The following is an 11,498-nucleotide window of genomic DNA, read 5'->3' as shown; positions in this document are numbered from 1 at the left end:
TCCCAGGCCCAAGTCCAGTTTTCTCTGAAAGTGCTAGATGGTTACCTATGGAAACATTACTTTTTTCATTCAACATTTCCACTTTTCTATTGTTGTTGAGATAACAGGTAGCAATGTTTGATTTGAATAATACTTCAGTTGCTTTTGGAAATGTTTTAGACATAATTAGTATGGTTTCTAGCCAATCCAGATTCTAGATAAAGCTCTACTACATTTTGGTGACTTGGAGGCTATTTAACCATTTTGAAACTCAATTTTCACACCAATAAAATGGGAACAGCATTTCTGCATCTTATTTTGGGGAGGCATTGTGTAAAATATTACTCACGTATCAGCTAGTTCAGTTGACTGGTAAGCAGAAGGTGCTTAATAAGTAGTGAGATCTGGTTGCTTATGTTAGTTTTGCTCCGAACTCTTCTGTACCTATTCCAGGATATTTTCTCTTACAAGGAAACCATATGGATTTCCCTATTTCCTACTTTGGTTTAACTCTGGGTATCCTCTACAATAACTTAGGATGGGCTTTGGCTGTATAAATCAGGCTGATAAATCCTAGAACTCCAACATGAAATGAAATATAAATTGGGGATCTACAATTGAATCTACCCACAAAATTGACATCAGGAGTGAATACATCCTCTCTAGAGGCTTTTAGTCCAGAAACAAACAAAAAACAAACACCACCAAACAAAACAAGTCCACTTTTTTTTTTTTTTTTGGCTCCCTGTGTACTATGCTTGATTTTAAGGTAGAAGTGGAATTAAATTTTAAATGTCCCATGATGACTAGAATAACTCAGTTCTTTACTTGTCCAAAACCATCTCCTCAATTATTATATTAATATAATTTCATATATTTTAACATTTATTTCATTCTTCCTTACCAGCTGTCTGCTAGATTATGATCAGGTTGCTTAAAAGTGTTTGAGCTCATTACTTACAGTCACAAGGTGGCTGTCTGCAAATAAACCTTAATGTCAACTAATAAAATATATCAACTCTCTTGGCTCCTCTTCTGACATGCATGATCAGAGTTGAACAGAGAAAGGTCATATTTTCAAGTCTCCAATCCATTTTGCACATAAGAATATTCTGATTTGATGTGATTTTCAGAAGCCAAAAGATATCTTCAGGACCCAGGAAATTAAAGAAAAGGATTTAATAAAGGATTATGTAGTTGGACACATGGGATGGTATTGGAAACTTTCAAAATTGAAAAATCAGGGGAAGAAACAGAGAATAGAGAAAATTAAATGATGCAAAAGTATGTATATGGCAGATATTATTTATGGATATGACAAGGTAAAGAGATCTGCAAGGTTGTTGAACCATAGGGCAGTGGGTGATGATGATCCTAGAGAAAAGGAAGGCTTCCTTGTGTTATTATTGTTTGTATGACCATTACTACTGTGACTGCTAGTTCAACTAAACCCGGCTACCATCTTTACCTTTCTGCTCAGTAAGAGATTTACTCTGCTGCTGGGTGTGGTGGGGAAAATCTGTAATCCCAGTGACTCAGGAGGCTGAGACAGGAGGATTGCAAGTTCAAGGTCAGCTCTGGTCACATAGAAAGACCCTGTGTCCAAATTTTAAAAATAACAATAAAAATGAAAAGAGTAGAGATGCAGCTCAGTGGAAGAGCACTCCTGTGTTCAATCTCTAATACCATAAATAAATGACTATGCAAGTGTATTTTAATGTATATTGCCATTTCAACCTCTGAATAAAACTTTGAGGTAGATATTAGCATCCTTACTTAATTTATGGAAAAGTACAGGCTTTGAGAAGTAAACTGATTTTTCAAGAAAATATGATAACATGGCTATTTGCACACAAATAACCTGAGGTTTCATTGACCTCGGGCCCTGACATTCTTAGAAACAAAGAGTAAATCAGAACAGAGAGCTAAGCTAGAGAGATGCAAGAAACAAAGGGAGACAAAGAATAATTAAGGAAAAATTACAAATTAGGACCTTAGAGTGAGATTCAATTCTATGTAGCAGAAATCCTGAACGACAGGGGCTTGAGAGTGAAGGAAGTCATTCTCCCACACAGAAGAACCATAGCAGCAGGGGAGTCCACGGTCATCAAAGACCCCAGTCAATTGTTTTATTTATCTTCTTCAGTATGTGGCTTTTGTCCTCGGGTTGACTCCAGGACCAAGTGGAAATACATGAAACAAATAGCATATCCAACGAAAACAGAAATTTTTAAAGGAAAGGAAACAAAGTCAAAGAACGTTAGGTGGCCCAGAAGTGGATAATATTTACTCAGTTATAACATGGCAGATGCCAGTTATAGATTTACTTCAAAATTGTGAAGTTTGATGAGTGTTAAAAATAGACATATCTTCACAGATATAGAGATAATTTAAGAAATAGCATCAGGATAGCAGTGTAAGCCTAATTTTCAGAAATATGGGACTAAATACCAGATGAAACAAATGGCTGTAGGGAGAAAGTGGCTCTAGGGACAGAAGGTGGAAAGAGGTAAGTTGAAGGAATAGACGCGCTTTTCAATATATATTTTCTGCTTTGTTTTAAACTATAAAACTAATGATTGTTTCAATGTAAGGATTCTTATTAATCTTAAAGTTATAAAACTAGAGATTTTTAGAAGCAAATAGCCATCATCTCTCAATCCAGAAATGAGTAGTATTTACATGCAGGATATATTTCCTACCAACATTGGTCTATGGATACTTTTTACATGAGTCATGTATTCATTGAACAGATTTCCAAACACCAACTGTGTGCCAGACACTGGATGGAACACTGGGGACAAAGATGAGTAAGACACACCCTTATTTCCAAAGGACCATAGTCTACACGAGAGGTAGACACCAAGATCTCACACAGTCTGGGATCACCTCCAGTTGGATGCTGGACCATGGTGTGATGGTAAATGTTTACCAGTGAGGTCTCTGAGACAAATGTGTGTATGTTCATCTACAAGTTTATGATAAATATGTGTGAAATAAAAGAGGAACAGTTCATATATTTTAACTTTTATTTATTTTTTTTGTGTGGTGTTGGGGATCGAACCCAGTGCCTCAAGCTTGCTAGGCAAGTGCTCTACCACTGAACCACAGCCCCAGCCCCAGTTCATATACTTTAAATCATAAAATATTTAATATTTCTTAGTCTAAATTCTGTAAAATTGATGACAAGAAAATTTCTGGCATAAGTTGTGGTTGATATTTTCACTAAGGTGAAAGATGTGTGTTGGTTCTTCCTTCTCTGGTCAATGGCATCAGTGACTTCTTTTCAGAAAATATATATATTTTAAAATTCTTGAATGGTACTTCCTCAATTTTTGTGTTATTCACAATGAGATCCCTTTAGATATAGTTTTAAAATTTAATCTGCATTATTTTAATCTTACCCACTACTGTTTTAAGCCTAGACAATCCATAAAACAACAAATCAAACTGATCTTGAGCTTTGGCTGATTTCAGAGGTGTCAATACTTCCATTCCCCTGTGGCCAACTTCCCACTACAATAGAATGCCGTTGAATGTGCAATTAGTAAGCGATGCTCTCAGTGACCATAAAAATCTAATAGGCACAAATAACCTCAAGCACATAGAAAGATACAATGCAAGAATTAATTAGGAAGTGATGAGGGTCAGTATATTTTATTTTTGCTTTTAATAAAATTTATTTAATCATAAATTTACATTTATTAATTTTATGAATGACTGGGTTTAATGGCTGGCTCATAAAATTCCTAAAAGATGAATAGTGGTTTCTCATGAGCTCAGAAGAGCAGGCGCCAGAACGCTGCTGGTTGTCTGATGAGTCAGTAACACTTCCTGGCAAAGGTGAGATCTTAACAGGTAAGTCCTAACAGGTAAGTAGGAATCTGCTGCCAAACGGATCTGAAGATAGAAATGAAAATAAGTACACTAAGTGGCCAGATAATGGAGGTGAGGACATGTGTGGGTTTGAACTTCTGATGAAATTCTCAGAATGTGAAGTCATGATGGGAAAGAGCCTGCAAACTACATGCTTGGAATTTATTCTGAGCTATGGGTGCCTTTGGACCATTTAAAGCAGGGGAGTGAAGAACTTGAGAAGACAGTACAGACATGAGGACCAGACAGGAAGCTGATGCAGTGGCTACCAGAAGTGTTGATATCAGCTGGTCCCGGAGAGTTGTATTTAAGAACAGAGTGTTGGTGACAGATTCCAGAAATATTTAGGAGGTAAAATCAGCAGGGCCAGTGATTGATTAGAAGTTGGCAAGGTTGAGGGAGAGGGTGAAGTCAGTGATGGCTTCCAGGTTTCCCGCTCAGCTTTTGAATTATGGAGTCATGGTCAAAAAAGTAGAATCAAGGAGAAAGATCAGATTTCTGGGGAATGCTGACTAACTCAGATTCTACAAGTAGAATATCAGCCATTGTGGGACATCATGCGGACATGTCTTGCAGGTCCAGCTGAATATAAAAGGTAGACTCTCATTAACACACAAATGTTAGTAGCTATGTTCTAAAGGGAAAAGTGGGAGCAATAAGTAGTATAGATCAAAACAGATCCCGAAGACACATCCATACCTAAAGGATCATAGGAGAAGCCAGGGTTGGTACTGGAGATGAAAAACTGACCATAGAGGGGAAACTGAATAGGAAAACAGGAAGCACACAAGTCCAGGAATAAAAACCATTTGAATGCCAGAATTAAGAAGTAAAGTCAACACCACCAAATGAGTTGCATATGGCATGTTTTTTATTTACCTAAAATCAAATTATTTATTTTTTCTCATTTATAGAGAAGTTAAAGATATCTTGATAGGTGTATTCACTTTCAGAAAATGCTAGTACACAAATAGTATGACTTATTGGATAATGAGTAAAGTATGAAACTAGAAGAAACAAAACATTTTCAACCTACTTTCTAGAGTAACTGTTAACTTTACAAATTTATGTGATTCTAGTACTTTCCTTAAGTTTGTGCATTTACGTATACATATAAATAAATTAATTGATATGAAAATGCACTACACTAGTTATAAAACATTTTAATGACTATACATACATGACTATTATAATTTGTAAAATCGATACACATCATTGTGGAGTTATTATCATTTTCAGGTATTATAAGAATTGCCATAACATCCTTGCACTTAAAGCTTTTTTATGTAACTTAAGATTATTTTTTTTTCCTTTAGGAACAAACTCCAAGTATAGAATTACCTGAGTTAAAGGCTATAAACACTTTTAAGAATCTCGATATATTTTAACATGTTTTCCAGAAATATAGGATTTCCTAGAATTCCACCGGCACTATGAAAGTTCTCATTTCCCCAGTGTGGGCTCATCAGTGTGGGCTCCCGCCCAATTTTACTTATTTTTAAAATAGTCTTGATGGTTGTTTCACCTACAATGACAGAGCAGATTTGAAAGTCAATTATTTCTAGATTTTGTTGTGAACAAGATGTGAGGCCAGAATGAACAGAGTGTAGCAGGCTGAACCTGATTTTTGCCAACTGGGTTTTCAGGGTCTCCAATGTGCAGCCTGTGTTGCCAAGTCACTCCTTGGCTGCAGCTTGTCCCACTCCTGTGCTTGCGTTTGCCCTGCTGTGTGAACTACTTGTTTAGACAGCCTTCTCCCTCTTCTCCTGGTCCAAACTGGACATTTCTTTAAGTCATTTTTGAAAAGTATGAATGCCTACAGAATTAAATAGAATGTCCCACTATGTATTTTCTTGGATATTGTATACATTAATTTTCTTATGAGTGCTACAAGATCTCAAGGGAAGGGACCATGCGTTTAGTCAGTCCCTGCCATCATCTGTGAAAATTTCCTTGCATGACATTGGATAGTCGCTTGGGAAATGCAAAGAAGAATAACATAAGGTCTTAAGTCCCTCTGGCTTTGTACAGACTAATTGTCTATTCTAATAAAAGACAGCAGTTAGTTGAAAAATTATGAGCCTTTTATATACTATTACATCTTTAAAAAATTGGACAAAAAGAAAAATTGTGACTTATAGGTATATTTGCATGTGGGTGATGTTGTAGAATTGCAGATACTTGGGGAGTAGACAAAGAAAGGAATAGACCTAATTAACTTATTTTAGAGATATGAAAACTAAGTTAAATACATATTGAGTGATTTTCAGACACAGAATTGGCAAGAGACAGGTTGACCTAGAATTTAGATCTTCTGAATTTCTGGTCAATGCTAGTTTTATCCCACCAGATTATACCTTTAAGATTTACATATCTTCAATTCAGGTACCATATAGTAAGAAAATGTTTATAAAATCTGGAATTTATCCTCAAATCAGAACTAAAAATGTTGAAGTAATCTAATCTTCAGTGATGAGAGCCATAAAGCAACTGACGAGATGTCATAATTTTTTTACTTTTCATTGTATCTCTTAAAGCAGATAATGTGTCCATCGAAATATCTACCTTTTTTTTTTGTGCCATTGGTCTTTTTTTCATAACCACCCACAACTGAAAGTGTGATCCAACTTAATGCATAGGTAATATTGCTTTAGATCTTCAACATTCTCTTATTATTTTGACACAATACAGTGCTTTTGCTATGGCTGAACTATAGTGAATCTTTGTGTCAATAAAATTACATGTGTCAGAAGTTATGTTCTAAAAGAAATGCCACCATAATTTCTCTGAGTTTAATGTGTGGGTGTATGTGTGTGTGTGTGTGTGTGTGTGTGTGTGTGTGAGCAAAATTCCTAATGTTACAGTTATAAAATTAAAGAGGTTTTGATGATGTTTTTGTTGGGAGATAAAGTTATTCTTCAGTGATTGGTAACACTTTTCAACACTTGGGTAACTCTTAAATGTTGATCCACCTGTATCATTTGGCCTATATATGACTGTATGGATGGATACGTGTGTGTAGCATACATATCCATGTTTGTGGATGCATATATATATATATATATATATATATATATATATAAACATATATATATTATTACTTGAACATTTGGGGCAAATTTTCTCTTTAGCTACCTTGAAGTGATATCATCCAATATTTTTCAGAACTACATGTTTCAAAATCTTTGATTTCTAAGTTTGCCACCCAGAGGTAGCTCTTTGAATGCCTAACTTTTCAGTGATGAGAATTCCATGAGAGTGGTAGCACATGCATTCAGCTCTGTGGTTCGGTGGCTGTTCATGACTTTCTGGAGCATCTTCCCAGCCCTCTGCATTGTGAGTTTTCCCCACATAGGCACTGTGGACATCCTGGTGCTATTAGTGGCATCTGCAAGATCACGCTATGTCTGGGTGTCAAGGGTTTTTCAGTCTAACCTTCAACCCCAAGTCTCTCAGTGTAGTTTTCCCTTCTCCTCCACTGGATACCTTTCCAGAATGAAGGAGCCTTGCAATGGGAAGAACTCCTGTTTCAAGCTGGGCTATAAATATATATATAAATATATATATATATATATATTTATTTATATATATATTTATATATATATATTTATTTATATATATATTTATATATATATATATATTTATTTATATATATATATCTCCCCAAGATGTAATTATCTCATGATAAGCACCTTTGTGTTTAATGACTTTATTTGGTGATCACATAACTGCCATAAGTGATGTTTTGTGTGTTGAAAAGACGGAATATGTAGTAAATTATCAAAGCTCCTTATGTGGCCAGCAAAGCTTTCTTTTCAGTCCCGGAGTTTAATTTCTGTCTTCCCCAGACAGGTCTTTCTATTTTTGCAGAGCACGGTGGGAGGAAAAATGCATCTTTATACTAAACAGACAGAGGAGAATACAATGGTTTTTTCCTGGGCCTGACACTTTTTTTTATCTGCCCTACACACACATGCAGAGTTGAGAATGGAATTGCTACTTTTTTCTCTAAATAAGGCCCATTAACCAGAAAGCAGCAACAGCTGCTAGAGTGCTGTGGTTTCGTTTTTCTTTTACTTTTTATTTTTTTTTTACTGTATTTATGTGTGCAGTGGGTGTGTGCAGCAGGTAAAAATGGGCGTTTTTGGAACCATAACATTTCCGTTCAGTTGCCACATTCAGAGGCACACACTTAAGTGAAAATGATTCAAGATGCTATTTTGCCAAAGGTCATTAAGTGATTTGGAGTGACTTTCTTTACAAGTGTAAAATGACTTTTAGTGAAACAACAGGCCTATTACTGTCTTGTCTCCCTCCACTGGTTTATGTAGGAAGGGTTTTGTTGTGAACGTTGACAAACGATGTTTTTAAAATGTTTACTCTGCCAGAGTGTATTAACCCAAACACAGAATAAAGAAAACTTTGCAGTAGAAAACAAAAACAACAATAAAAGCCCCTTCTTTGCAGTTCTGTGACTCTCTGCTCAAAAACCCTTATATTCAAATATTAAGTGTCATTTTCTACTAATTATATGTGTAAACCCATAGAAATTAGTTAAATATTCACTAGTGTGACTGTTAAATGAATGCAAGTATAATATTTTTAATCTGCCTCCCTCAAGATATTTTCCATTTTATCCATTTAATTTTTTTCCTTTTCCAGAATGACTTCTGGAATCATATCAGTCTAAAATGATATTTCTTTAACTTAAACCTCTATATCATTATCTATACCATCAATTTATCAATTATTTTCATTCATTCATTCATTCATATTTGTTTAAAAGACAATTAGGAAGCGCCTTATTATGATTTATTGATGTAAGTGCCATTTATCTTATTATGTAGTAACTGCCTCACACAAGCTTCCAAATTTCGTAAGGTTTCATAACGTTTCATAAGGTTCAAGGCCTCACACATGCAATAATTACTGTATTTTTTTAAAAACTTAATTTTGTCAGGGACCAAATATCGTATTTTTGAAGCAACTACAAATAGCACATTTTACACTGTTCATTTGTACATTTTATAAATCTTGCTCCTGGAAGAAGTCTGATAGCTGACCCAAATAAAATGCAGGAAAGCAAGTTGTTTAGGATGAGTGGTGTTTGCTTAAGCCCAAGAGGTTACAAAAAATACGATTTCTTTATAACATGCAGAGGTGGGCTAGGACGTAGACAAAGATTTACGGACTTGAGTATAAGAGTGATAGAAATTTTTGCAAGATTAACTGAACCAAAAGAGCAGTGATTTCTGAGAAATAATGGTAGTGCATCCTCAAACGCTGTAATTCAACTTTCCATGCTACTTTCTGTTCGGTCCAGCTGTTTCAAAGAGGACTGACTCATGATTGACAGCAAGTTCCTTAGCCAGAGTTTCTTAAACTCTGATGTGTACCAGAATCACCTAGGAAGCTCATAAGCCTTGAGACCAACCTCATTTTGAGAACTATGACTCTAATTGTTTGCTTTAATGGATTATCAGAGTAGCAAAAGACCTTAAAGACAATTCAGTGAGTTTGAAAAGGTGCCTCAGTATTACCTTAAGACTAAAAATTCACCAAAGTCACAACCATTCTCCAGTCTTGGGCTAGGTCTTTAGGAGTGACTGGCTGGTCAGGCACAATTGTACATGCCTGTACTCCCAGCAATTCAGGAGGCTGAGGCAGGAGGATCACAAGTTCAAAACCAGCTTCATCAATTTAGCGAGGCAGTAAGCAATTTAGTGAGACCTTGTCACAAAATAAAAAAATAAAATGTCTGGGGCTGTGGCTCAGTGTTTATTGTCCTTAGGTTAAATCCCTGGTTCCCCTCACTGCCAAAAAGAAAGTGAATGGCTGAAGTTAGGAGTGCAAAGAGGTATTTTGTAGATAAGGAAGCAAAAGGGAAAAATGACCCTGATTGAGGCATTCTGAGCAGTGAGCTGGCACTTACAGGTGCAGGAACAAAGACGGTCTACCCTAAGCCTGGAAGATTTGGACTTGTGATCCAGTCTGGCAAATGCAAGGTGGATATATGTTATAAGATAACATCCATTCCTTTTCATTGTCAATTATTTCAGCAAAGAAATACATCTGTCCTAGTCTGTTTATATTGACATTAAAAAATTCCTGAGACTGAGTATAAACAATGTAAATCTATTTCTCACAATTCTGGAGTCTGGGAGGTTGAAACTCAGGATGCTGTCAGACTTGGTGTCTGAAAAAGTCCTAGTTCCTGCTTTCAAGATGCATCTTCCAGAGGGCATAAACACTGTGTCCCCTGGTGAAAGAAGCCAGGAGGGCCAAAAGACAAAGTCACTCTCTTCGACTTCTTTTATAAAGTCACTAATTCTATTCATCAGCCTGTTGAGTTATATCCTATGAACTTCAGGGCACATGTTCAGACCATAAGACTATCCTAAATTGAAGAGAAGTCTTGAAAGCCAGCAGAGAAAGGAGACACAGAGAAAGTTCAGTCCAGTGTCTACTAAGCTAACATGCGACAGATTAGAGGATGCACTACCCAAACATGGGGGGTTTTGGCATTCTCAGTATTTTAAACTGGAAAGTGTGAGGAACAGCAGGTGCAGGCAGGACTCTCTCCTTCTCCCACGAAGCAGGCCATAAGACCCTTTGAGAGAGGGGCTGTACCTTGCCTCTGAGGATGAAGGGATGCCAAGTCCTGCCCAGTTTCCCCAGTTCACTGCCCCTAGCCTCTATTTTTTTGTCCCATCTGTTTTACATGACTCTCTACTCTTAATCAAACCCGGCTTTAGAACATTAGATTAACCATTTTGGAGCCTTATAAATGTTCCTATGTCGTGTAAATCTTAGGTTAAATAAATGTATCTATTTTATTTTGTTAATCTCTCTTTCATTCATCTAATTTATATGACCCCAGTCTAAAAACTCAAGATATAGAAAAGGCAGATAGTTTTTTTTTTTTTTTTTTTTTTTTTTTGGTTGTTGTTGTTGTTGTTTCTCTATGGAGCTAAGCACCTAATAAATGTTTATAAATTTATATGGGGTAAAAATTGATAGTAAAATATTTTCAATTCAGGTAATTAAAGTATATGCCACAACTTAATACAGTGTTGCTTTAAATTGGCATTTACAGCACAGTGCCTGACAACATAAGCCTTCTTTGGTGGAGAATATCTTGGGAGTAAATGAGTAAGGTAAAAAATAATGGTACGATGCTTTCCTTTTAAATTATTCCTTTTCGTTATGATACACTACACCGTAAACCCCATGTTAACTGTTGCCAAAAGCAAATACCTTCTCCTGTCCAACCTTTATAGCCTCAGCACAGTTACCTGAAGCAGAAAAGTAAAAACCTACAGTGAGGGATGTGTGTTGTGATGATAGAAACAACAACAACAACAACAACCAAAAAAAAAACTATCTGCCTTTTACATATCTTGAGTTCTTGGACTGGGGCCATATAAATTAGATGAATGAAAGACAGATTAACAAAAGTAAATAGATACATTTATTTAACCTAAGATTTACATGGCACAGGAACATTTATAAGATAGACAAATGGAAGGAGATGATGGTGAAGATCAGAATGCCTATGACAACTTCAGTCTTTATTCTTTCCACCTGGAGAGCAGATGACTTTGAACATTGTTACTGTGAATAACCAGTAGAAAATTTGAGTC

The sequence above is a fragment of the Sciurus carolinensis genome, chromosome 2 (genome assembly GCF_902686445.1).
Source record: "Sciurus carolinensis chromosome 2, mSciCar1.2, whole genome shotgun sequence".
Classification (NCBI taxonomy): domain Eukaryota; kingdom Metazoa; phylum Chordata; class Mammalia; order Rodentia; family Sciuridae; genus Sciurus; species Sciurus carolinensis.
This window is presented reverse-complemented; position numbering follows the sequence as displayed.